A 22,234-nucleotide genomic window follows, 5' to 3' on the forward strand; every position below is an offset into this window, starting at 1 on the left:
ACTGAAATCCTTGGTACCACTGACACTGAAATCCTTGGTACCACTGATACTGAAATCCTTGGTACCACTGATGCTGAAATCCTTGGTAAAACTTAAGTTGAAATTCAAATTGGCAACTTTGAAATGAAGATTATCATGTTTTGATTGCAAAGATTTGGGATTCAAACCCTTACAATCTCTAGTACTTGACTTCATGGGATAGTAAATGCTTCTCAACACAGAAAATGGTGTGTATAATCCTAACAAGCCCAAGGACAATGGCATGCAAGGAGATTATTTATTATTTTCTATTCCTTTTATTCTAGTTCCAACTAGGGATCTTGTATGTTCAACCAGAGCTTTGTGGAGCTGATCTCCTTCTAAAGAAGAGAAGATCCTGCTCGTTCAGGAATAACCTAACATGGCGTAGGCCTGGGTGTTAGCTCTTATCAGGAGTGGAGCAAAAGTGAACACACTGATTAAACTCTTAATTACATGTAGTGTTTGTTCATTCGTTCATTCAGTTAGTCATTTTAGCGTGTGTACATGTGTGAGTGAGAGTACCATAGTATGTTCCGTTCTCTCCTGCCACCATATGCATCCCAGGGATCAAACTCGGGCCACCAAGCACCTTTTCCCTACTGAGCCATCTTGCCCACCCTTGACTAAATTCTTCAAGCCAAAGTTTTCTCAACTAGAAAATGGGAATGATATGGACACCTCCTTCAAGATATCAGTCCCCTGAAGTGGTAGCCCAGCTCTGGATTCTGCTCAACTGTTACTTTTAAAGCAGAAGGAGGTTTGTTTTTGCTGTCAACACAATTGTTAAGAACCTTGGTGATCCCGAGGAACCATTACTGACACCTGCCCCATCCATCTCCTAGCTCATCCAGTTTTCTCTCACCTGGTCACCTGAGTATCCCCCTCTCCACCATTCCTTGTAAAACTCAATTTGAAGCTGAGTACTTCTCACCTTGGCCACCTTTGGATCTGATGAACAAGGTACAGCCTGCTTTCTCAACTCAGAATCTTATCTGGAACACTCTCAAGACCAGGATCCAAGTCAGCTTGCTGGTGTACCCATCATAGATGAGGATAGGGGTCAAACAATTCAATACAATGTCCCCAAGGCCCTATTAAACCAGAAGAAAATCTACAGAGACAGACAGACGACATAAGAATGTTCTTAATGTAGTGGAACATAAGAAATAGAATGGGATTTTCTCCCTAGAAAGACCGAGATACCAATCTCTCACACACTCTTTAAAAGAGAAGTCTTGCTGGGTGTTGCAGTTCTTTTTCATGAGAAGATAGAACCAAATGTCTATTTACCCAGATAGATAGGATCCTGAGACAACCAAAGAAACAATCTCACACAAGTTTAGCTTAGTGAGCCAATGAGTTTATTGTATTGAGGCTACTTACGGGAATGTGGCTAAGGGTTTCTTATAGGAGCCCTGATGCTTCATACAACTGAACCAACAAAAAGCTCACCCCAACATGAAAACTGCATTCTTGGAGTATTCTGCCCAACTTGAAGGTAGTTCCGCTGAAGAGTCTCCTCTCTTATGACAATCATTACCGCTTATTTAACCACAGGAAAGGGCCTGTGAGTCTTGTACATTTCTTACAGGTTCTTGTAACTTTCTGGTGAGGTTAAGGGGCCTCCCCATACCTTCCTTCCAAAGGTCAGGATGAAATTGCTACACAATGCTGCTTGTGGTGATACACGCTTACAGTCCTAGAACTTGGGAGGCTAAGGCAGGACAACTTTGAGTTTAAGGACAGCGTGGGCTATGTATCAAATCCTGTCTCAAAAACAAGAGCAACAGCAGTAACAACAAAATGCAGTTATGTTCATTTCCTGCACAATGCATTACAAAGTTATCATCATATGGGTTCATCTTGCTCAGATTATTTTTAATGTGTAAGGGATATGGGATGGTGTATTCATCTCCTCTCTTGGTATAATAAAATACTAGAGGCTGGATAACCTATAAAGAAGAGAAGTTTATTAAACTCACAGTTAGGGAGGTCAACAAGCATGGTATCAGTATCTTCTGGACTCTCATGAGGACCCCTTAAATCCAACACCTAGTGGCAGATGGCATCATAAGGAGGTTATTTTAAAAGAGATATTGAATAATGAGATGGAAATCCAAAGAGCAATAGGGCCTGTCTTGGTTTTTAGAGCAGCCTTCTCTAGAGAACTGACTAGGATCCCATGGGAACTACACCCTTTCTTCCCAAAGACAATGCCCCACCCCCATGACCTACTTACTTTCTACTAAGCCCCACTTCTTAACAGCTCCATCACCTCCCATACCGTTACCCTGGGGATCACACTTCTGACATGTGAGACTTCGGGAATTTGTTCCAACCAAATACAAACTCCAATGACCCCATTCCACAACTCTGAACAACCGCCAGTGAGGATCGGGTTCTCAAACTCTCACCAACCTCCATCCCCATACAATTCTAAAGCAAAGCCCAGACAGCAGCTTTGTTCTCCCAGAAGTATTTCAATACAAGTCTGGAAAGACAAGAACTCTCTGCTTAACATAGGCACCATACTGCACTCACATCCCCAAATTAACCTGTCATCCTTAGGTCAACAAAAATATCATGATCAAAAATCCAGTCCCCTTAAACTATCATAAAAATGCTTATGTATGATGGATAAGCTTGTTGGAATCCATAGCCAAGTAAACTGGGGATTGTCACTTCATCTGGACTGCTGTTATTCTTTCTTATTCTCCTGGCCATCTCTCTTGTGGTGATGACATCATAGTTCTACAATTCCTGCCCCAAATGTGCACACATCCACCTAGCTGAATGTAGTGATGAGGTGAGCAGGCTTGCTTTTCATCCCGCCCGGCTTCCACATGGCTAGCTTAACCCTGGAAATAATAACACAGAAACTGTATTCATTTAAACACTGCCTGGCCCATTAGTTCTAACCTCTTATTGGCTACCTCTTACATATTGATTCAACCCATTTCTAATAATCTGTATCAAAACTTGACTGTGGCTTACCGGGATGAGTCTAACCGGCATCTGTCTCAGAAAGGAGAGCCATGGCGTCTGCCACACCAAGCATCCTGTTCTGTCTACTCCACCTACCTAATTTTCTGCCCTGTCAAAAAGCCAAGGCAGTTTCTTTATTTAACCAATGAAATCAACACAAAACAGAAGACACTCCTACATCACTGAGAGAACATAAATGCTATGAATATCTGATGAAAGAAGGGGCTGATGTAGCTCTCCTCATTGTAACCCATCACCCAGCTATGTGCTGGGTCTCAAACTATCAGCACACCGTAAATTTCCAAGGCATCTCCACAGCAGATGAGGGTGGGGAGCTGGGACCAGCTCTTTTTATAGCAACCTCTAGGGAATAGTGCATACTTGAGATCTCTCAGCTTTGCTAATTCAGCATGGACTGTGCTGGCACAGAGAAGACTAAGAACAGAAGGTTCCAGAACCGACTCTTTGCCTCCAATAGAGTTTTCTGATACCATTAACCTTCCCTCTTCCAAATCCCTGACTTCACCCAGAGTTCCCAGCTCAGCGAACCCTCTCATAGGCCCTTTGTGTCTGGTTAGCCAAGGTTACTTCAGAGGTGACAGGAGCTCAGACACATGCTTTAGATGAGAAAGGTTCAAAGAGGGGTTAGGGTGTCTCTGGTTCTTCAGCACCCTAGGTGCTACAGTGAAATTCAAGTTTCTGAAGCCATCAAAACAGTGTATCCAGCTACCATAAAGACCCTTAATTGCTGCTCTTCCTTCCTTCCTTTTTTCCTTCCTTCCTTCCTTCCTTCCTTCCTTCCTTCCTTCCTTCCCTCCTTCCTTCCTTTCTCCTGCTTCTCATTCTCATAATGCTGGCGCTTACAATCTATATAAAAGTCTCTTAATTGGGCTGACAAGATGGCTCAGCAGGTAAAGGTGCTTGCTGCCAAGCCTGATGACCTAAGTTCACTCCATGAAAGCCACATGGTGGAAAAGAAGTGACTCTTGCAAGTTGTCCCATGACCTCTACATATGTGCCACGATACTTGAGTACACATAAAGAACTTTAAATCCCTAAATAAACTGCAACTCTGCTTCCTACTGGTTCTTTCTGAAATTCTTTCCCACAACAAAGTCAAGAATCGGATTGCACCTGAACGGAGGTCTTTACAAAACCATGGGACCGTGCAGTACCATGGAGCAGGGTCTCCATCCCCTGCTGCCCCTGACAGTGCAAGTGTTTCAAGCAACTAGGCTCCCTTTGGGTTCTGAAACCTCCTGGAAACACATAACGAGATAAATCCTTGCTACTCAAAGTGTGGTTCAAGGACGGACAGCAGTGGCAAGCAGACTCTAAGGCCGCACCCTCAACACAGAAGCATACTAAATCAGAATCCGCCTGTTAACAAGACCCCTGGGGATTTCCGGGCATGTCAGCATCTGAGAAGCATGGGAGCCAGGCCAAATTTCCAAGGATGGGGACTGCTTGGCTCCATGTCCTTGCAATGAAACCGCTTCTGCAGCTTCTTCACACTGCGAAGGCGGGGCCACGCAGAACTGGCCACCTCCTAATCATGACTAATGGGTCTCAGAATGGAAAATGAGGCTCTTCTCTGCCTGTGCCCCAGGGCATAGAGCCCAGCCCCCCTCCCACCCCTGCTCTCGACACCCACCAGCCCCCTTGGAGATCTCTGTTCATGGAGAACTTGCTTTTAAATGAGAGTCAATGGACCAGGTCGCGAATCTGTCAGACGCAGGAATTTCTGGTGCTCGTGACTGTTGTAATTAAAATCATCCGAGTTGACTAAATTGGCCGAAAAGGAAGCAGGCCCACATGACTGCCGTTCAAAGGGGAGCAAAATAGCTCCTAATTTGTTAATTAAAATTATGAATGCGCTCCGCGCAGAATGGCTGTGCGTTAAATTCTATTCAGATTCCATTAGAAAACAAATAAGCTCTGGGTCCTGATTAGAGGACCCTGGTTCCCCCAAATCTGTATGGATTTCGTGGGGGCTTTTTTTTTTCCAGAGAACAAATTTACAGCTTGCAAAGACCTTGCCGAGAAGTCAAATTCCTGGGGAGATTTCTCTGCTAAATCAATCTGGTAATTAGAAAAACAGGCCAATAGATTAGATCCGCTCTCTATTTCTCTTTCTTCATCATACTGATGAGCTTGCTTCAAAGGACGCATGTTGCCAGAGCCCTGGGTGACACTGGTCCTCCCTACTCAGAATTCAGTAGTGAGGGAACTGATGGCTTCTGCTCAGGAGGGAAGGAAAGCATAGGCAAAAAAGGGGGGAGGACAGAAGAGAAGAGGAAAAAGAAAAGGGGGAAAGAAGGAAGGAAAGGAAAGAAGGAGGGAGAAAGGGAGGAAGGGAGGAAGGGAGGGGACGAGCTATTGTAGAGAAGAGGACATAGATGCTAGCCGCTAGCATTGATTTCTGCTTGACCTGTCTGGCTGCTGCTAGTTTTCCATTTCTAGATATCTCAGTTAGGGTTCCTGTGGCTGGGATGAAACACCATGACCAAAAGCAACTTGGGAAGGAAAGGGCTTATTTCAGCTTATACTTCCACATCACAGTTCATCATCATAGGAAGTCAGGGCAGGAACCTGAAAGGAAAAACTGATCAAATCCACGCCATGGCGGAGAGCTGCTTACTGGCATGTTCTCTATGGCTTGCTCAGCCTGCTTTCTTCTAGAACCCAGAACCACACCACCCAAAACTGCCGGCAGCAGTAGCAGCTTCAGTCCAGGGACAGCACCACCCACAGTGGGCTGGGCCTTCCCGCATCAATCGCCAATTAAGAAAACACTCTGCAGGATTGCCCTCGGGCCAATCTAGTGGGGATATTTTCTCAACTAAGGTTCCCTCTTTCGAAATGATGCAATTTTGTGTCAAGTTGACCAGCCAGAAGAGTTATTGACATGAGGTCTCAAGCAACTCAGGCCAGCCTCAGACTCCCTATGTAGGCAAGGATGAGCTTGAACTTGCAATTTTCCTGCCTCCACCGCCTGAGCTGGGTTTACAGGCATGTACAACCATGCTTGGTCTATGTGGTGCTGGGAAATAAATCCAGGGCTTCATGCGAGCTAGGCAATCACTCTAGCACCCGAGCTACAGCTCAAGTTCCTTCCATGAATTTGGAGTTCCCACCATTGCACCTCTAAGCAATTGTGCCTCAGTCTCCCCACTGAGAATACAGGCCAGCCTGTAGATCTCCAGCAGTCTGGCCAGCACTGAGGTTCAGTGCTGCTCAGAACCCCTCGTGCCCTGGGGGCTGCCTCTATCAAGCACTCCACCACAGCCCGCTACAGATTGAACACTCAAAGGCAGTTTCTGGATCGTGGTAGCCTAAGGCTGGCTTGGAAAAACTTTCTCAAGAGAAACCGGATGAATCTCTGGCTCCATCCAGCTTGCGGCTCACGGAGGCCCTCAGGGTTTCTAGCACGGCACAGAGCCCCGTCCCCTGCTCTCCCTCCTCAGTGGCTGCCCGCCTTTTAAGCTGGGGGCATGACAGGCACAGTGAGTCTTATCAGAATTATTGGCTACTGCAGCCCACTAAAGGCTTCTACCACGGTGCTACTTTCCACACGGGGCAAGGTGAGAAACTGCCCTGAGCCTTTGGTCTCACTCCCCTCAGATGGGCATGTCCTGAGGGATGCTGTACAACTGAGCCAGGGCAGAGCCAGGGCAGCAGTAGCAGCTTCAGAGCAGCAGGCAGCATCTGCAGGGAGTATGCTTCTAAAGCAGCTGCCCAGGCCATGTCACGATGCATTTATTTTACAGACTCTGGGCCTGTGTCCTTTCAAGGTGTGCAAGCTGTGGCTTTGTCCGCGTTTGAATGAATAATTATGTTAACACCGTTTTAAATGGGTCATCAGAAAAGGAGCTGTCTCTGTGTGCTCTTTCCACCAGCAGTGAAGCTGAGGAGCACCAGGGTCAAAGGCACACACTTGGAGGCAAGCCACTGGGTTCAAACTGCAGCTCCACCACTTACCATCGAGATGACCCCGCCAAGTACTTACTGGAGCATAAGCTGCCACTGCCGGCAGCATGCACTCAGCCTTGCTGCCTGTGCCTTTGTAAGCTGCCAACTTCTTACTGGAAGAACCTGCTAGAAACCCTCAGGCTTTCTCCAGCTGTGAGAGCTACCTCTTCTTTCCACCGGTTAGGAGCCTGAAAGAGTTCAGAGGCTGAGCTCGGGCTCCTTTGCCATGGGGTTAGGAAATGTTGACACGAATTCCCCCTTCTTTCCCATCATGACCCAGTAAGTCCCAGTTGCCAACAAGAATGACCTGCTTCCTCTCCCTTCTCCACTCCTCCCTGCCCCCACCCACATCCTACTGGCACTTTCTGAGGCCAACACTTTTCATTTGCCATGTGCACTTAAGTCTTGACTTGGAACATGTTTCTGCAGAGACCCGACCTGAGTCCCTTTCCAACTGACCGTGGTACCCAGATGGCCATCAGGGCCCTTTGCTGATAGGAGTCAAAAAGGAGGAGAGAATGGGAGGGAGCAGCCAGCACACTGTTCGGCACCCGATAAACCCCCGCAAGCTCTGGCACTGGTGGGTGGGGCAGCACAGTGGCTTGAAAGGCTTGCCACACACACCTGACAACCTGAGTTCGAGCCCCAGAACCCATTGTTTTGGTTTGGGTTTTTAAAGTCAAATGCAGCGGAGTACAGCTGTCATCTCATGATTCCTGCAGCAAGACAGAAGGCAGAGACTAAAGAAGCAGCGGCAAGTTCGGGGCCAGCCAGCCTGCAGTAGGAAGTGTAGTAGCTGAAATGAGAAAGACCCTCTCAATGAGGCGACAGGGAAACTCAACCCTGGACAGTTGTCCTCTGCCCCGTTCCACCCAGCAACCAATTAACCAGTTAATAACTTTGTAAAAATCTCTCATTAGTGCACATAGGAAGTGAAGAACATCATTCGACTCTCAAAATCCTCCGAGCACAGTCCTTCCAGTGTGCATATGGGCTCCTTTGGTCATTCATTTATTCAGAATTCACTCACAAAATGAGACAAAAATGAGATGGCTTTGAGAACCTTATATACGTCCAGTCTCTCTTAGTGGCTTCACCTTTGGAGGAGATCAAGTCTAGAAGCCGCGTTCTTCCTATGGCTCCCCACCACACCCCTTTGCTTTTCTCTGTGACCAAGGACCAAGACCACAAGTTGTCAAGTCCTTTAAAGCAGAGAAAAAAAAAGCCCGAAGGGCAGCGCTGGTTTCTGTGGAATCTTACCAGCCTCCTTGAACTTCCTGTGCAAGCTTAGCCAACCCAGGCAAGCTTTACTGGGTATGCAATAAGGCGGCCCCTTCACTCAGCACCCCTTCTCCTAACTGTTAGCTTTTGTGGGTGAGGCAGGTCCCCAAGCCCGGTGGAACTAGTATCACCTGTCTTCATTACCCTCTTACCAACACCCAGTTAGCGCTTGTCATTTAACAAACCAGCCAGCATTTAGAGATTGTTTCTCTCAGGTATCTACAGGCTGACTTGACAGCTGGGGTCACACACACACACACACACACACACACACACACACACACACACACACACATGAAGTCAGGTGGAAGCCTGATTGTATTTAGAATAGCCATGACAACCTCACTCAGGGTCACAGCAGCACCTACAGGCTCTGGACACAAGGGCCATGGTTCCCTTCCATTTGAGCCCTCCACATGAACCACACAGCTGCTGTGTGTCAAATGGAGCTCCACTAGAGAAAAGACTCCAACGTGCCTCTGGTCACACAGCACTTCCTGCTGTTCCTGTGACAGGTCATGGGACAAATCTGCAGAATCAGGGTCTTGAGGGATTGCATAAGAAGTCAGAGAGTTGGAATTCTTCTTCAAGAAGCTAGGGCCAGTCCATCATCTTCCCACATACCCTTTCCCAGGGAGTCTGGCCACTCAGCATGACACACTACGTGGAAACTCTTCCGAGTCACAAAACCCCAACTCTAACTACCTCACGAGGCTGAGATGATGGCTTCATACACCTTCAAAGTTCAGAAATTGCTGATTTCGGGAACAGCTGGATCTGGATATAGACATGAACTCCTTTACTCTTGTCTCCCTTTCACTTCTTGGTGGGCTTTTCCTCCGTTGACGCCACTGTCAGGAAAGCCTCTCTGAAATGGTAGCCAAGATGCTCCAGTCCTACACTCTATCGCTGAGATAGAGTTTCCTTGTTCAAGTGGCTGCAATCACCAGCCCAGAATTAGGACACACTGGCCAGGCTTGTGTCGTGTGCCAGTTTTGTGAACAAATTACTGTGTTTGGCCTAAACTGATGTTTAAAACCTTGTGTTCTCTTCAGAGCTAAGTGGATGGGCATCTACCCAAAGCACCTCAAGAACCGAAATGGGTGCAAACCAGTTTTTCCAGCGATAATTGGGAGGCTATTACCGGATAAAGAGAAGAACAAAACACAGGCATCTACTGGGGTCTGGAAATGAATAGTGGTCTGGCAACCCTCCCCACACTACTTTTGCCTCCTCTAGGAGCTCCCACGGGCATCCCATGATGCTTCTGACCATCTCTGTGCTCTTCTTACAGAAGACGAGATAAGAAGCAAAGCTCAAATCAGCAAGGTTTCCATGTGCCAATAAAACCCTTGCTTTAATTCCCACGACAAAGAAGGCAAGCAGCCACTTAAAATAAACTGTGTTCAACTGTTTTGGTGAACTTATTATTACCTTCATTTTTCAAACGTGTTACCTGGTCATTTCTGAGGCCTCCCTTTAACAAGAATTAATTCTCCTCAGGACTCGGGTGGGGAGACAGCTCAGTCTGTAAAATGCTTGCCTTGCTAGCATGAAGACCTTATTTCAGTCCCCCAAACCCACATTTAAAAAGAAAAGCCAGGTGTGATGTTGCACACCTGCAATCCTAGCGTTGGAGAGGAGACAGGTCCAGCTGACACGCATCAGAGGGCTCTAGGCCAATAACAAGGGCAAGGGGGACAGCTCTGAGGAAGGAGACCCAAGGCCACCGTTTAGCCATCCGCACTCGCTTGTGTACACACACACTCTGCACACACCCGCGCCTGTACACACACATCCACGCAAAGAGAAGTAACTTTCCTCAGGGTTACAAAGGCTATCCTTCTACTGCCAGAACAGAATTTAACCACATGAAGCGATGATTGCTAAGCAGTAGGGGCATTTTCTGCTGTGTCCAGTGAACTTCGTGGCCGTAGTTCCACGAACTGTTGTCTCAAACGGCAAGCAGAATTGAAGTGCCTTGGAACACAATGACAAATCCCTGACTGTCAAAGACACAGTAACCTCCTTTAGCTAAGAAGAGGCAATACCTCCTTGGAACAGAATGGAAATAAGGAGAAAGAAAAGAAGGTGTGAGTTTATTTAAAAAGTTAGAAAAAATGAGGAGCTCTGACCCCCGCCAGCCAAGGAGTTGGGGGGGGGGGCTCTGAGTCCACAGAGAAAAATCTAGAACTAGCATGACCCTTCTGAGTTGATGCCCATAGTGGGGAAATGGCCATTGAATAGGGGCCATTAGACAAGTAGCTGCTTTCGGAAGGGTCTAGAGTCCCTGTCACAGAGTCAGTCACTGAAAACACTACCTGCTGAGGCCTAGCAGTACATCCGGCCTGACTCGGCCTGTCCTTCACTATAAGAGACCCAGGAGGCACATTAAGGCATTCCAAGCTCCACCATAGGCACCTATCCAAAAAGGAAGAAAATGTAAGCTCCATAATGAAGTCAGAGCTGCAGGTGGCATTTGTAAAGGTCGTGAGTGCTGTGCCATCTCCTGTCACACTGCAACGCTGGAGAAGCAAGGTAGTAGGATTCCTTGACAAACATCAGACTCGGATTTTCACCCTTCTTTATTTAGAGAAGGGCAAGACTCCCTTTGGGAGTATGAGTCACCGTTGACGCATGGCATCCCTCGAAGCAACGTGAAATAGGCCTTCTGTGTGAAAGAATGAAAGACGGACGGTTGCCAGGCCTGTGAGGCTCCCTAAAGTGAGCAGGAAAGGGGGGGTTGTGAGCTAGAGGTCTGAGCCCGGTTCAGAGAGTCAACTGTTGACTGACAGAGAGGGTAACGGCAGTCCTTTGGGGTTAGAGGACTCAAAGGAAGGGTGGAGGGTGAACGCATTCCCAGGAGCCACCGCGGGGCAAGAGAAAGAGCTAGGAGAGGACTTCAGGCTGCACAGTAGGGGAGGGGCCTCCCTAGTTTGCTGTAGGGCTAGTTTGTGACCAAGCAGATGGTCTGTGGATGTACATAGCAGGCACTGTGCAATTGCCCAGAACGATAGAGCTACATCCCCATGGAATGTTCCAGAGGACCCCCACACCACCACAGCTGGATCCCACCCCATTCTGGGCATTATATGTCTCATGAAGAGCCCAACTTTCAAGTGTCCCTCCAAGTCCTAGGTTGACTGCCCACCCTCCACTTTGGGGCCAGAACTCCCATTCCATCCCATGCTCTAAGCTGCTTCTAGGAAATCTTGTTTCCTGGCTTGGGTGGAATGGGAGATAACTTGTCTGCTTGTTGGTCATTTTGACCACAGATCTTTGAATGGGATAAGATTTTTATTCTACAGTGTAGAGATGATGCTTCGGCTACAAATAACTCCAGGGGATGCAGCTTCTTTACTGAATTCACACTGAGGTTTAAAGAACAATGGAGAAAAGAACCGTCTAAAGAAAAAGAGGAATGGGCACTGGTGTGTAGCAGAGAGGTTATTATTTTGTGAAGATCTGGCCATGATTAATACTTATAGGCACGCTTTAACTCATGGTTCTCAACACTTGCTAGACTACAATCCTCTAGAGACCGTAAAGTAGTACTTCGCCTGGGTCATAGTCCAAATGCATTCAGTAAGGGGCTCTGGGACCTATACATCAGGGCTAACAGGGTTAATGTTATTAGTCAGTTCTCACTGTGATACTACTGAGTAATAAACATACCTTCAAATCTTAGTAGCCTCCAACAGCAAACATTTGGCTTTCTCACTCAGAGATCAGTGGGTCAGCTACAATTTAGCTGATTTCAGTTAAGCTAAGTTGGACCCAGTTCTAGACTGTAAATTTGCTTCAGATCCATGGACCTCATCTTATCCAGACAGCTTTTCCCGGCAAGTGCTGTACAGGGTGATGGCTGGACCAGAAAAGATCCAGTCAGATCATGCAAAGTGAACAGAAAGCCTCTGTTCATACCACGCATGCATTCCATTAGCTAAAGAGTCTTGTAGTCAAGCCCAGCATGGATAGGGCAATAAATATTATCTGACGCTGTGAGGGAAGAGCCAGCTACATGGTGTTCTAGTTCATTTTCTGTTGCTGTGACAAAACACTGGCCAAAACCAAGTTGGGGCATGAAAGAGTTTACTTGGCTTAAACATCCTGATCACAGGGAAGTCAGGGAACAGGCTGAAGCAGGAATCTGGAGGCAGGAACTGATGCAGAGGCCATGGAGGAACACTGATTACTGGCTTGCTCCCCGTGGCTTGCTCAGCCTGCTTTCTTGTACCACTGGGGACAACCTGCCCAGGGGTGGTACTACCCACAATGAACTGTGCCCTCCCATATTGATCATTAGTCAATAAAATGCACCCATGGATTGCCCATAGGCCAATCTGATGGAGGTAGGTGTTTTCTCAATTGATGTTTCTTCTTCCAAGTCAACCCTAGCCTGTGTCAAGTTTAAAAAAAAAAAACCTAACCAGCACCCATGGCAAAAGCTATGGATGTATCGTTCTATCATTCTCTCAGATAGGAAGCCAGAAGCAATCATCTAATCTATCAAAGTTGGGTGCTATTACCTTGTAGCCTAAGGATTGATTATTCTTTCAAGTGGTTTTAATAAAGGAATTTTGCTGTTTATGGGGTTCACAAGCAAGCCATTTGAAGCCTCTTGTTTCCAGTTTTCCTGAGTATAAAATGGGGGTGGTAATTTCTAAGCAGCCACTCTTCAAGAACTGGGGAGAGGAACTGAGTGTATGGTACACAGTGCCTTCTCTCTGCCTAGACTCAGACAGAACAATCATTGCAGTATGTGATGAAGCTGAATCAAATCCAAAAACAGCTGGGCATGATTGCACAACCCTGTAATCTCAGCACTTAAGAGGTGGAGGCAGGAGGACCGTGAGTTCAAGGTCATTCTGGGCTTTGTAAAGAAACTGTTTCAAAAACTAAAACAAAAGCCCAATGTCTGATGTAGCTCAGTGAGTAGTGAGTTCTGTGATTGGCTAATACGTACAAGTCTCTGGGTTTGAAGAAAGAAAGAGAGAAGGGGAGGGAGGGAGGGCAGGAGGAAGAAAGGAAAACAGACAGACAGATAGACAGGGATACAATGGTCACTGTGGGCACCTTATCTGTGTGTCATTGGGAAATACTAAAGAGCAACAGAGGTCCTTCACGACCCAAGGCAGTGCCATGAGCCATCATGTCCCAGCTGCTGAAACCTAGAAAGTATGTGTCTTCCCTTCTCCATCCAGAGGCCTTAGCCTAAAGCAGCTAGTTCTTTTTTTTTATTTCTTTTTAAATTCTGCACGTGTGTGTGTGTGTGTGTGTGTGTGTGTGTGTGTGTGTGTGTGTGTGTTGGCATTTGTAGGTGATTGTAGGTTCCCATGCATTGAATCCCCCTGGGGCTAGAGTTACAGGCAGTTGTGAGCCATCTGTTGTGGGTGCTGGGAATTGAACTTGGGTCCTCTGGAAAAGCAACGGGCACTCCAAACCTCTGAGCCACCCCTCCAGTCACAAGCAGCATATTCTTTGCAACCACCCCACAGAAGACCCTCTGCAGCATCTCCCAGGTCCCCCTGCAATCTCCGAGCTGCTGGGGGCAGCTGAAGTTGCTCAGATGAGCTCCTTCTTAGGATTGCAAAGAAAAATTGCTTTCACCCAGGGTTATGTCTACACCCACTGGCAGCAGGCTTCTCAGGCAGAACCAGTGCTGGAGTCTAAGGGGCCCTTCAATTCTGTAACAACTCAGCAGGGTTACTCTGGTCCCTAACCTTCTGGAGCAATCCCACCCCCGTTCAACCACTTTATCTGTCCAGCTTCATATGCATTTTCTCACAGGGGTGAATCCTAGACTCCCCCTTTTGCCAATTTCCAACCAGTGCCTTCTTCCTGGGACCCCCAACTTGGGAGAAGCCAAGAGGCATAGTCCGCAGTCCTCGGCCACAGGTCACTGACATGTGTGGTGCCGTAGACAACTGTGTCACATCGGATTTACAATCAGTCAGAAAAAGGCCTTCTAGGATAGACTGCAGCTGCAACTCAAGGTGGGGCCCCCAGAGGCCCCCTCCCTGCTGTTTGTGCTGCGAGTGTGCGTGCACGTGTGTATTTGTGTGGCTGGAGTGAATAAATGTTTAAATCAGTGTGTCAGTTATAATTAGAGCAGCTCTCCCTTCTTCATTGCGGAACGGTTCCTTCATGCTTAACGCCTGGAATGTCATTTTCCACTGTGAAATCCTTATTCTTCAAGGCCTAGTGCCAAAGTCGGCTTCTCATGCCCTTCCCCCACCCACTCTCAGCTCCCAACCCCCATCAGAGAAGCTGCCTTTTCCTGGGCTGACCAGGCCACTTAGAGCCAGCCTTGTGAATGGTACTCACTGCCCTTAGCCTCTGCCCCCCATTTCCTCTATGTCTTTGGAGGCAAGGACGGTGCCCTGTTCTTCCCCTTCTGTATTGGTCACAGGGTGAGATTAATCCCAGATGAATGAATGAAAAATGAGGCTAGAAGAAAAGCACTGAATTGGAGCCAGCAAAGGCATCCTAACAGCATGGGGTGGGTGACTTGCCCGATTTTCCTGAAGTCCTAAGACTCGCAACATCCAGAAAGGAAACAAAACTCCCTTACCTCCCTTCCCGCTCAAATGCCCTGCACTGTTAGTGGTATGGACTAACTAGGACCCCAGAAAAGACTAGAAAACAGTCCTTCCCACCACAACCCAGTACAAAGAAGGGGCACCCCCAAACCCCCCTCCCTGTCCCCTCACCATTCCTGGTCTGGTCAGTGACAGTGCATTCAGGATGTGGCCACCTTGGATTGATATGTTACTGGAATTGATCAACTCATCACCACGCTGTCCGGTGTGCATTTGGGACAGGTGCTAACCCAGGGGTATATATAGCCACCGGCTTTCACTTGAAATAAATCCAAGCGCTAAGGTGCACTTGGTTGAGAAAGCCTTCCCTGCCCCCTACTGCGGTCCACTTGCCCAAAGGAGGACACAAAAAGGTGAGGGGAACCAGGGAGGGCCAGACTCTTCCTAACCCTTTCTTCAAAGCATGCCACCTGTCCCTGAGGGGCTTTGAGATAGCAAGGCAATGTTTGCGGAACCTTAGTTTTTGAACCGCCCTCCCTAGTTTTCTCTCTTGCCCAGCAAATGAAAGAATCATACATTCCTATCCCAGGCTTCAACACGCCACTGTGTAAGGGACACCCCCCCCCACTGCAACGCGACTGGGACAAGCTAGAGAAAAACTCCTCCTTACCCTTATCTACCATACAAAGCTCTGCTCCACAACCCCCCTCAGGAGGGGTGGGGCACTGTGCTTCAGGGCCTGCATTCCCCAGGGGAGAAATAATTGGCCTGTCTATAGAGCATCAGGATTCAAATAAAGCTTTAAAAACCCACGCAGCCCTGTGAATTCTATAACTGTGGATTCACAGATGATGGTCCAATACATACACACACACACACACACACACACACACACACACACACACATACCACACCACACAAATACACACAGAGGCGTGCAGCTCTGAGGGTCTCTCTCTCTCTCTCTCTCTCTCTCTCTCTCTCTCTCTCTCTCTCTCTCTCTCTCTTTGTTCCTCAGATCCACCTGACTCAAATAAGCCCACTCTCATTTGAACTGAAGGCAATCAGAGTGGAAAAGCCCCTGTTCCCGTTGGTGCAGATCCAAACTGTCACCATTTGGCATCCCGACACCCTCCGATGTCCCCATCAGCTGTTCAGGGTCAGCCAGGGGGAGGGGGGACTCTCCCAGCCAACACATCCGAGATTTCATTAACGAGCAAAGCCTCTCGGATGAGCGACCTCACGTGGGCCACCCCACCCCATCTCTCTCACCTCCCCCCTCCCCAAAGCTACACAAACAGGCTCCCAGCGACTAGATTGGATTCAGATCTTGTAGATGAAGAAATTCAGATACGACAGCCGCGTCTCGCCAGACCCCAAGCGAGGGCCGAGCCCCGCACCGCAGCTGGGCTGCCTCGGTAATAACCACTCGTAATATCTGACAGAACCCACGCTGGTCATATCCGATCCTGCCACATGAAAAGAAGCATTACACCGGCCTCTCGGGGGCCGGGCTAGGGGAGAGCCGCGGCACAAATCAGAAACGTTTGCCACGAAGCCGCTATTCAAGGGCTGGAAAATCAACAGGGGCTGCTTTCCTAACATCCTGGGAGATGCTATTATCCTCCCGGCGGCGCAGCTCACAGAACGCAGCAAGGCCGGCTTAACCCGAATTCGCTGAGAGGTTGGCATTTCTGAGCTCAGAGGCCTTGGATGGGTGGGAACAAAAGCCCACACTGGTTGTGGGAGAAAGCTACGAGACTCTACAGCGGTGACATTCAAAATATTTAACAACTGGGACAGCCTGAACTGGGGCCGTTCTGTAGAAGCAGAGACTTGGGATTTTCTCGTTTTGCCAGGAAGTTCAATTGGAGAACATAGGTAGTTGGGGGCAATGACAGAGACACATTTCAACATTCCAGATACTAGTAGGACAGGTGTTCCAAACACCAGTCATAAAGCCCTTCCTGAAGTAGGCTCCAGACCCCAGATGGCTAACAGGGCCTTATTCTTGATGTGTAGGACAGCCACCAGCTGGCTACCTGCGCAGAGTCAAAAGCTGAGGACAGAACGCCATGTCTCCACAGAGACTGGATAGGATGGCCAGGTCTTCTAAGATTGCTCACAAAATCAAGGCTCCTGGCAGGATCCTGTTGTTGAGAGCTCCTCCCCTCTCCATGTCTTTCCATCTTCACTTCTTACTGCTACAGCATCATGGCAACCAAAACTAAGAGGCCAGCTTCCCCAGCGCTCCATGCTGTCAGCCCTGTCTTCCGCTTTAGCTTAGCCTCATGGGTCTCTGGAGGTCCAAGGGACATCACCACCAGGAGACATGAGATCTGAAGGCCTTGCTCTTTTGCTACAAAGCAACTTAACCACCTCAACAAGGTGTGGTGCTCTCCAGCCATTGGTCGCTTTTGTCTGAGACCATCACATTTTGAGCGTGTGTACAAAGACATTAGTCCTGTTATCTGGACTTCTGTGGACTGGAGTGGAAATACAGTATACCTCACTCTTGCTTCGTATTCCCTACTGGAACAATCACACTGGCAAGATTCCTCTCGGCCTCAGTTTACTCATCAAAGAAATGGGATGGATGTGCATCCTTCCTACATCTCGGGGTTGTTGGGAAGATCAAATGACTCGTGATGGTGTATACCTTGGTCTGTAAAGGCGACCTTCCATATGAGCCTCTTAGTAGCCCCTCCCCCTTATGGCTAACATACCCTCACTGTCAAGTCTGCCCCCAGACAACCCTCTGTGCTCTTGTGGGGCAGAGCATGCCCTTGGCCTGTTCCCTTGGCCGGCATTGCCAATGTGCAATGTTCTGAAGCCAAAAACATCATCCCCAGTGCTTGTTTGGGCAAGGACCCACCACTGCAAGACAGCCTCGTCACCTCAGCGTTTCTATAAAAAGATTGCTCAGGCTTTGGAGCCTAGCTGACAGGCAGGGCTGAGAGGGTGTGTGTGTGTGTGTGTGTGTGTGTGTGTGTGTGTGTGTGTGTACATGCACATGTGCAGAAATGCTCTCCTAATAGCTGGCCTCGATGAAGAATCCATATTTACCCTAAAGCCTCCAGTTCCACTGGCAGAAGAGGAATGGATTTAAGTTGAGAGAGAGAGAGAGAGAGAGAGAGAGAGAGAGAGAGAGAGAGAGAGAGAGTTGTGCTCTGAAGAATAGGGCTGGGCAGAGATGTCTGCCGAGCTGATCTGTCGCTCTGAGCAGCCAACACAATGGACCTCTGGGTGGGCTCAGAGAGCCCCCCCTCCCCAGCCCCCGACCTCCTGCCCATGACACAGATAAGGACCTGGAGGACTGCTCCAAGCTGCTTCGTGTGCCCCGGGCCAGCCGCCAGCGAGGCCAGCCTGGTGTGAGTGGCAGCAAAGATAAACGGCGGTCGCACGGGCATTGAATGCCCCAACACAAAAGGCCGCCTCTCCCCGAGTCCCTCTGAGGCCCAGATGGTCAGGGAAGCCCTTTCCCGCCTCACAAAGAGGATCGCTGCGTGTCTTTTTCTTTTAAAATGGAATAAAAAAAAAGCCATTGCTCACAAAGGACCTGGATGAAAAATAAACCCTTAAAAAAACCCAGCCTCTCCTCGCTCAGCAGCCCGGCGTTTCTTCCGACTGTCAGACTTAGCAGATTGCTTTCTGGAAAGGATCCAATTGGCAAGACCTGCTGCTGTGCAAATGAAATTTTAAAACCCCGCTCCTTGTTGCGCTCAAAGAGCTTTTCTCTCTCTGCTTGTTCTACACGGCCTCGTAGAATTATTCTCTTGTCTCTCGTTGTATCGGAAACTAATATTCCCCCGCTTTCCCACCCCACATGAGGGGTCCTCACCCCAGCTGGGGATTTGGGTAATCAGGGACGGCTGGAGCACCACTCCAGACCCCATGTTCATTCCCCACCTGGGCTCCATCTCACAGAATCACCTACTAATTAGGAGAAAGACTCGCTCCTGAAGAGAACAAACACTCCTGAGATGCCTGCCTCCCCTCCCGGCTCCCCCGCTCCCCCTGCTTCAATAATGAGATAAGTGTTTGGGGGATGCGGGAGACAGGATAACGGGGACGTTCTTCACACACAAGGTTTGACACCCGTCAAGCCAGTGACACCAGCTCTGTTGGCTGGCATAGCCCTGGTGAAAAGTCAGCAGGAAAAAAAATAGCCACAGGACCTGTCTGCATTTGACAGGCTGCCGCGGCGTGTGATGAACTTGTAGAGGCAAGGCAACCAAATGCATCGGAATTGTCCGGGGCCTGGGAGCCTGGGTTCTAATTCTAAGAAGGCCCAATCACAGCATGTCAGGTTCAGAGCTGCTGTGTGTTCTGCTCCCCTCCGTTGGTGCTAGAGCCATTCCCAAGCTCATTCCTGGGACTGAGAGCTAGGCAATAAATAGTTAATGAAAACATTGCTTTATGGACTACTTCCGTGTTCTGTACACAGTTTAAATGTATCCACGGGGTTTCAAGTATTAGAGTCTTTGTCTCCACTGTAGCAATGTGGGGGCGATGGAACCTTTAAGAGTTGGAACCAAGTGGGAGGTGCTAAAGTCATTGGGAACACAGGTTTCCAAAGAAGTTAAGTTGGCTTTCTCCTGACCATGAGCTCTCACAATGAGTGCTATAAGCCAACAAGCCCTGAATGGCTCTGTGGCTTTCTGTTTAAGATGTGCTCTTTATCTCCCTTGCCTACTCCCACCAGGACACCCGTGAGATCATCACCAGAGCCAATCTGATGCCAGTTCTGTGCCCTTACACTTTCAGAACTTGGAGCTGACTAAACCTCCCTTGTTTGTAAAGCTGGCTTGCCTTAGATATTTCAGTACAGCCACAGAAAGCAGAGGAATACAGATGGAGTTCATTATCAGCCCCCACGCCTCACCACCTCTCGTAGTCCTGGCCCTTTGATGAGACTTCATAGTTCTTCTCCCTAAGGGGCAAAGTCCATTTCCCCACCCTTTTATTTTGGATTTAAACATTTGACCTCCTTTGGCCCAGGAAGTGAGGTAGGTAGGACAGTGTGCCCATCCCAATCTTAGTCCTCAAGAAACATGGCCAGTTGCGCTCATTCTCTTGTATTTCTGTCATCTTGTGGCACAAGCTTCCTCGGAGTGGCTGCTTCCCCTAAATCTGAGCCCTGAGCAAACCCAACTCAAAACATTGGAAAGTAACGATACCCTCCTCCCATGCTTGCTTGCCTATATGCAACAATCTGGGTAGGAGGCAGCAACCCCTGAAAGATGTCTGATAAAGCCGAGCCAAGCCCCTATTTAGGCCAAGGGCATTCATACCTTATTATGAATTCATTCATCCCAGATTTCCTGAGCATCTGATGTATAATGGAGGCTTAGCCCAAAAGAAATGTGCAGCTCCAGGCAAAAGCAATGCTACCCTCTAGAAAGGAACTAGGGATTCAGAGAGGCAATATCATCCTTTAAAAAGAGGACTTCCATACCTCCACATCAGGAAGCGGGGAAGGACCAAAATTCTCTGAAAAAAAAGCCATCTGTATATTCAGTGGTTTCCTTGGTAGTTAACCCCTGATTTCCTCGGTCATAAGATGTCATTGACTAGCTTAAGAAGGAAGGGGAGGAGAAAGGAGAAAGGAGGACGAACGAGGAAAGGGTGAGGAAGAAAAAGAGAAGGAAAAGGGCGGGAAGGAGGAAGAAAGAGAAGGAAGATGAGGGTGGGGAGGAGGAGAGAGGTGAACTATCATATTTAGAGAATTCATCAAATATGAATGGTGGCGCCGGGTGGTGGTGGTGCATGCCGTTATTCCCAGCACTCGCGAGGCAGAGGCAGGTGGATCTCTGTGAGTTCGAGGTCAGCCTGGTCTACAAGCTACAGAGAAACCCTGTCCCCCCCCAAAAAAAAGAATGGTGGCATCCTAACTTCAGAAATGGTACCATGTGGAAGGAAGGAAAGCAGGTGTCATAGGACCAGGGAAGACCATTTTGTGCTGTGTTCAAAGCCCACCACATTACTCATTGAGAATTCAAACCCCATTAACCCAACCTTGCTGGCCAAAGCACTATTTTAAAAGCTCAGGAAAATCCCAGTGGCACACACCTGTAATCCCAACACTTGGGAGGCAGAGGCGAGCATTGTCTCTGTGTGTTCTGGGCCAGCCAAAACTACATAGTGAGGCCCTGTCTTAAGAAAGAAAAGAAGGGAAGAAGGGACGAATGAGCCCAATAATGTTTGTTTGGATGATTCACAAGATTTAGCCCAAGTCTCTAGCTGATGTGTCATGCCCATGCCCCTTAGTAGGCCAACAGCAGGTCTCCCAAGGGACTCTGCACAAGAGCTTCCTCAGGAGAAAAGACTATGGCAGTCACACAGATCAGGAGGGCCAGTTGCTGAAACCACCTGCAAACCAGGTCTTCAGAATTTGTCCATTGCTACAGTCCAAATGGTTTATTATTGGAGAGGCCACAGATGGCCCTGCAAGGGCCCCTGGTAAAGTGAAACAAGGTGGATTACGTCTCGTCCCCAGAGCAGCCACCCCCACCTCCATGAGAAGCTCCGATGGGTCACAGAGCTGAGGTGGCAGCACAGTGGCAGGCATCAAGATTCAAAAGCACTGAGCTGAGCAGAAGGACAGCCTGGGGCTGAGGACCGGAGCCAGCTCACTCTGTCCTTGGAAAGAAAAATGACACCTGGGGAGGGGCCCAATCCTGGCCCTTGCTCCAGAAAGACACTATGGCAAGTGCAGCAAGAGCTCCGAGCTCTGAGTAGAAAAGACCAGTGGCATCTTGAGGCCAGAATAGAGCTGATTACTCTATTGTCTACAGGATGAGTCAGAGCTGGGGCTCGAAGTAGAGCTCGCCATCCATCTAAGACCAAGGGCTGATTCATCTTTCCTGATTGCAACCCCGTTTTCTGCGATTCTGCAAACCCCTGTAAAATATATGGAAAATGCTGCGTACTGTGCCCTGTGAATCACTCTCTTGGCATTTCCAGAGGGTATTCCCTTCCCTAACTGCCATTGCAAGCCTCTAATATAACCTACCTTAAATAGACTTTATACTGCTGTGATAAATACCATGACCAAAAACAACTGGGGGGGGGGGCATTTCTTTTAGCGTACAAGTCTCACACAGCATCACTGAGGGGAGCTGGGGCAAAAACACAGGCGGAAAACAATGGAGAGGCCAGAGAGGAGTGCTGCTTACTGCCTGTTCCCGTGGCTTGCCCAGCCTGCTTTTTTGTACATCTCTAGACAACTTGCCCAGGAGTGGCACCACCCACAGTGAGTTGACCCTTTCCACATCAATCATTAACCAAGAAAACGCCCTAGATTTGCCAGCAGTCAATATGACCAAGGCATTTTCTCAATAGACGTTCCTCTTCCATTTAACCCCAGCTTGTGTTAAGCTGGCCAAAAAGAAAACACATAAAAACCAACCAGGACAGAAGCCAACCTACCA

Source organism: Microtus ochrogaster, chromosome 10 (genome assembly GCF_000317375.1).
Source record: "Microtus ochrogaster isolate Prairie Vole_2 chromosome 10, MicOch1.0, whole genome shotgun sequence".
Taxonomy (NCBI): Eukaryota; Metazoa; Chordata; class Mammalia; order Rodentia; family Cricetidae; genus Microtus; species Microtus ochrogaster.